Source organism: Hemiscyllium ocellatum, chromosome 16, assembly GCF_020745735.1.
Source record: "Hemiscyllium ocellatum isolate sHemOce1 chromosome 16, sHemOce1.pat.X.cur, whole genome shotgun sequence".
Taxonomy (NCBI): Eukaryota; Metazoa; Chordata; class Chondrichthyes; order Orectolobiformes; family Hemiscylliidae; genus Hemiscyllium; species Hemiscyllium ocellatum.
Window position 1 is genome coordinate 37,113,512 of NC_083416.1, and position 6,340 is coordinate 37,119,851.

Genomic DNA, 6,340 nt, shown 5'->3' on the forward strand with positions numbered 1-6,340 from the left:
TAGATCTTTAAGTATATCTGCGGGAAATTCTCCAAGCCCCTTCTACCCCATAAAACACTTTAGATAATTGATATTAGATTAAATAAAACACCTGTCCTGCTGTGTGCTTAGAATCTGTAGTTGTTTTTGAAATGTTCAATGATTCAAAGCTATCAAAATAAATTAGTTCAATTGAATATGTTACTGAAATACATCAAATTTATCATTGTAGTGTTATGTGGGAGGGGGGAGTCTTTAGAAGGTTGGGAAAGCAATACTAGTCCCAAAGCTTTATAAATTAAATGGGAAATCATTCAGATTCATCCAACATTTACTACATAATATAATATAATATAAATCGTTGCTTTTGAGGGCTTTATGCCTTGCTAACATTGCGCCAAAATAAATTATATCACAATTTGTATTGTACTAGTAAGTGTTCTGTAATGAATATTAACAATAAAGTGTGCACATGAATATTGAATTATCTTGTAGCAACCTTGGAGAAGTTAACATGTTAAAGTATCATCTATAAGCATGGTGTTTTGCTGAAAATGTTTTTAAGGAATAAAAACCTATGGTAGTATATTGGGTTTGTGTCATATGCAGGTCATATAAATCAAGACACGGAAATGTTCCATTGTTCAGTCAACCAAGCAGAAAATAAGAAAATGGAATTTCCAGTTTTTACTCTACTGGATCCATTCATGAAGGAATTTCTGTTACTGTGTTATTTTATCAATCAAACAGTAACCTCCAAAAACTTACACGGAGGTAAATGGATTTTAACTAAGGTTTTTCCTCCTTTACATATTCTGTTTATATTAGAAAAATAAAGTATGATGTCTTAAAGAAGCAATTAAATTTAGGAGAACAGATAGACATACTGATAGGGTTCGCTGAATAAGGGTTGGAGACAGCTCACAAGGAAAATAAATGGTGTGTACATCAATTGAGCCGAATGGCCATGTATTAAAAGAATTATTCTGAAAATTATAATTCAAATTGCATCATACTATATACACTGCAGAAGTCGAATTTGAAACTCACATTTACAAATCATACCATTCATTATGATAACACAACTTATTCTGATCTATAATATACCTAAAATAGTGTAGATTTGGCACCAAGTTTGGAAATAAGGTATTTTTAGTTATGTTTTTAGATATTTTCTCTTTGTTTCTTTGGCAGATATTTGAATAATTTCTGTGACATTTCCTTGTGATTCTTTTGTTGCGATAAAGAGAGTGACTGCCTCTGCCATAGAAGCTGCATTTGAACAAGTGTGGTACCAAGGAGCCCTACCAAATCTGGAGTCAATTGCAATTCATCTGACGGAGTTATACCTGACACATTGAAGGTGGTTTTGGTTGTTGGAGGTCATTTACCTCAACTCCAGAACATTTCTGCAGGAGTAGATGCTTTCAAATTAACCTTTTCAGAAATTTTATTATATCCCTCTTGGGCAGATGGGAGTTGAATCTGAGACTCCTGAATCAGAGATAGGGACACTACTACAGTGCTACAAAGTCCCCCAATCCTCCAACTAATGCCCGAGGCTGAACCATCTTCAGCTACTTCATCAATGGCTTTCCCACCCTCATAAAATCAAAAATAGGGATAATCACTGATAAATGCAAAATGTTCAGTACCATTTATGACTCCTCAGATATTGAGACATTCAGTCTCCAAATGCAGCAAGACCTAGAGTAAAATCAACCTTGGGCTGAAAATTTGCAAAGAATATTTATGCCACACAAGTACCAGGGAATAGCCAACTCTGACAAAAAAGCATCTAACGATCGCCCTTTCATTGGCATTGCAATAACGGAACTCCCCCCCCCCCCCCAATCAACATAAAACTGAACTGGATTAGCCATATAAATACAGTGCTAACAAGAGCAGGTCAGAGACAGGAATCCTACAGTGAATAACCCAAATCCTGACTCCTCAAAGCTGGTCCACTGTTTAAAAAAGCTCAAGTCAGGAGTGTGATGAAATACTCTCCACTTACATGGATGAGTGGAACTCCAACAACACTCAAGTAGCCTGACACATCCAGGATACGCAATTCATTTGATTGGCATCATATCAACATACATACATTCACTTCCTTCACTTAGTAGTTGTGGTGTGTATGGTCTACACAATGGATTGCAGAAATTCACCAAGGATCTTTACACAGTACCTTCTGGACCCACAACACTACAATCTAGAAGGACAACAGCAGAAGATACACCAGAAAATGGGAACACACGTTTGCAAGTTCCCCTCCACACCACTCACCATTTAGGCTTGGAAATTTATTGCTGTTCCTTCAATGTTGCTGGGTCAAAATCCTGGCACTCCATTCTTAATAGCACTAGGGTCTACCTACAGCACATGGACTGCAGTAGTTCAAGAACACAGCTCACCATCACCTTCTCCAAGGGAAACTATAAGCAATTGTCCAGCAAGTAATATCTACATTCCGTGAATGAATAAAACAAAAACGGCCGCTCACATTTCTACTTCGTATAGCTAAACAATTACAGACAATCTCTACTCAATTCTTGGAAAGATTAATTTCAAGTTTCAATAGTTGGGAGTTCCAGGGCCAGAAGTTTGGAATATACTTATGGTTACAGTTCAAGTTAGGAATACAGTTACTGTTCTGTAGAAATGCCAAAAGTCTCAAATATTACTATGATGAAAGGTTATAACTTTCTAAAATCTTAGAAGATTAAAAAAAATTACGATAACAGTTATTGCCTATTCCTAGATGTCTTTGAGAGTAAACATGATTTGTTGCAGTCTGTAATAAAGGCACACCCATATTGGTAGCAGAGTGAACTTTTGACTCAGCAGCAATGGCAGATTGGTAATATCGGCCCAAATTAAGATTGTGTCTGATTTGTAGGAAGGTGCATAGCTAAGTAGAGTTTACAGACTAACCTTTTTTAATTAATTTACAAAAGACACTAAAACAATTGAGCACTTGCTGCTGCTGTTAGGATTCCAACTCAGTTCTACGTCAAATGGATCCAAGCTAAATGGTGAAGAATAACATGAAACACAGATCTTGTCAGCATTACAAATTACTGCTTGCTCACTATCAACCCAGTGACCCAGCTAACTCTCTGTGAAGGTTTGAGTAATCAAATGAATAAATAAACTAATTAACTAAATAACCACACTTGAAAGGCACCCATAACAAAAACAAACAAAACTCAATAAATGCAAGTTACATGTCATTTTGGTTAGAAATAATGCCCTTCAGTTCATACGATATAAACTAGCTGCTGAAGGCCTCAAGCCTACTTGTGAATATCACATGCTTCTGTCCAAGGGCATCTGGGTCTGAATATAATTGTGGAATAGAAATCTGGTTTCAGAGCCTGAGATTAGTCCCCTTTTTCTCTGGTTATTTACAAGAAATCATATTATTTCAGCTCAATGACCAGCATGTCACTTGGCAGGGTGGGGGTTAATCATTAAGGTTTTATTGCAGACTTGAGTTTTATGACCACCAGAGAAAAAGATGAAGCCAGGAACAGGTTTTTGAAAGATGAAGAGTGCCATAATAGCAGGGAAACTAATATTAGCTACCAGGAACATAGAGATGTCCTGTGATGTTTTGAAGTTGGGAAGAAAGAAGTTCCAGAAGAGATGGGGATGTTATAGAGATGACATCCTATAAGGCATGTGTTTAAGGATACCATGTTAAGTAATAGTGACCTGAGTAAGCAGTTTATTTTAAGTATCTCAGGGCGGATCATGAACTGAAGAAAATTACATGCATTGAATACACAATAAATTGCCAAAAGAATGCAATTACAACTGGACTAGCTGAGCAAGAAGTTTTAGTGTAGAAATAAATGTGACACCTAATTGGGATTTGAGTATTTTTACAGTTATGACTAGAATAAAAGAGATTACTTCCTGCATGATGTTTGGAAATTCTTCCAGTAGTTTTTGTGTGGTGTAATCTTGATTGCCTTTTTCCTTTTTGTAGTAAACTTTGATGGTCCTTTGTTCAAAGTATATTGGAATATGTTCAATGATTGACCAGCACAGTAAACAAAAAGAAAAATAAAACTTAAAACCTACCATCAGGGGTTCACTCTGGGATCTGACTTGTCCAGTATTACAAATAGCTGGCATCTTAACACTATAAACAAACCCACAAGGCCCGTATTTGCACAAAGGGAGCGTTGTTAAGCTGTCTCCAGATCAAATAGGTAGAATCTGTTAGAGTGTTTGATGATGAAATAACTCCTAGAGGTAACTTCTGTGTTAAAAACCTCCTCCTCTCCAACAAGTTTAAAGGGTCTCACGGGCTTCTTGTCACTGATATTAAGATTACCCATTCAGCTTCCCCTGCTGCTTTCCTCCAATTCCCTAGCTGCCTACTAAATATCCCTTGTCAGCAATTCTCCACCTTAATCCTGGACCTGCACCTTCTTCTGATTAATTTGGTTTTGTCTGTACTGATGCTTCCAGCGTTTTCTACTTTTGAGTAGATTAGCTGAATTCTGTCTGAAGGATGTTGTGTATAAACTAACTGCTGCATTTAACATGACAGAACTGACTACATTCAAAGCATCGCATTGACTATAAAATAATGTGGTTGTGAAAAGCGTTGTATAATACAAGTCTTTTCTTCCACGATTTAATAATTTCCCTCAATCCTTCTGCTTAATCTTCACTGGCTTTTATGTTCATTCCTCTCCTGTTTCTGAATAGTCAGTTTATTTACCATTTGTTTTTCCATCCACTTCAGCCCTTGAACTATCATCACTTTTCCGGTTGCCTGTCTTTGATCGATTCTCTGGCTGTAGATTGCTCGAGGCTGACTACTCGATCCCGGAGTTCCCCGGTTCCCATCTGGGGGTCTCTTCGCTCATTTATCTTGTGATCAGCAGCAGCTGATTAGGTCCGCAGCACAATTTGTGGGATGTTCTGGTCTGAGCAATTCAATCGGCTGAATAAAGGCGAGACAGCTGTCTCTAAGTATATTGTTTACTAGAGGAAGCGTCTGCTCAGTTTTGCTTATTTATCCAGTTTTGTGATAGCAGTTTTTGTTTTAGAAATTCGAGCTTTTATGCTAGGTAGCTAACCAAAGTGCCTTACGGATAGTCCCGAAAGAAATTACTGCGCCCGGATTAGAAATATGCTCACATTATACATCATGTCCCATGAAATTTATTTTTATTCCATGACCTTCGATAAATTAACATAACCAAGTCGAGGCTTCATCTCAAGTCAATTTTTAGTGACTGTATTTGAGACTAGCTGTAGCTTTTCAGTCCTTCTGCAGATATTATAAACAAGATATGTTTGCCATTTAGAAATGTAAATTCACCAGTGCAGCAACTACAATTACAAAAGCATAGAAAACAACGCTGGTCAGTGCATTGGGATCGAAAGAGCCAATTTCTAATCCTACACACACACACGAAATGCTCATATTGCAGTTACTTCAGGAGATTTATTAAAGGTTTTCTTTTTCATTGTCTGCATTGGTTTAATGGACTTGCCCAATCGAGCAAGATATGTGGCTGTCACAGTAACAAGAGTCAAGTAAACACTAGTGTTACCCTCTTGGGGCTCGAGAACCGTGGGAAAGCCGCTCAGAAAACCCTGTAAAGATAAGCATTTCGACTTCACTGTGATCTTTTCATTATCACATAGCATCCGGACATTCCATGCTGTGAGGTATTGGAGGGACGGTAGAGTATCAGAAGAAAATAGGTTAATCATAAATATAAACAAAGTATTAACAAGGAGATTACCATTTAAGTTCTTGCAGCTTCGACAAAAAGGTAATATTTCAGTGCTCAGAGTCTAAGGCCGACTCCAGAGGAAACATGCTGGGGCTATACTTTAGTTTGAAAGCGAGGTCAGAGGCACTCAATCGTGGATGTGCAAAGAGGCCTTTACATACCGTGTTAATTTTAGTCCCGTTTAATCCAGGCCAAGTTTTAAATTTTTGAGCCAGAGTCAAACAGCTGAAATCTCGAAACCCTCATTGATGAGAAGTGAGAAACTTGCAACTCGTCCACATTTCAGCCCGAAAACACGGACATTTAGAAATAAATCAATAATTTCAAACTCTTGTATACCTGTTCTATTGAAGTGGACAAACGTAGACCAATTGAAATTGCTGGAAGGCATACGTATTACTATTTATTTTTAAGCAGCAACTCTATTTACCTATTGCCCTCGAATAGAGGCAGAATATCTTGGCTACTGTTTTGGGAGAACAAAGTGAAATGTGCTTTCCTAACCGATCTTTAATTCAATAGATGTGAGTAAGTTAAACAAAAGCAGTAATCAGCCTTTAATTTGCACGTCAAGCCAAGCTTTGTGAGGATTA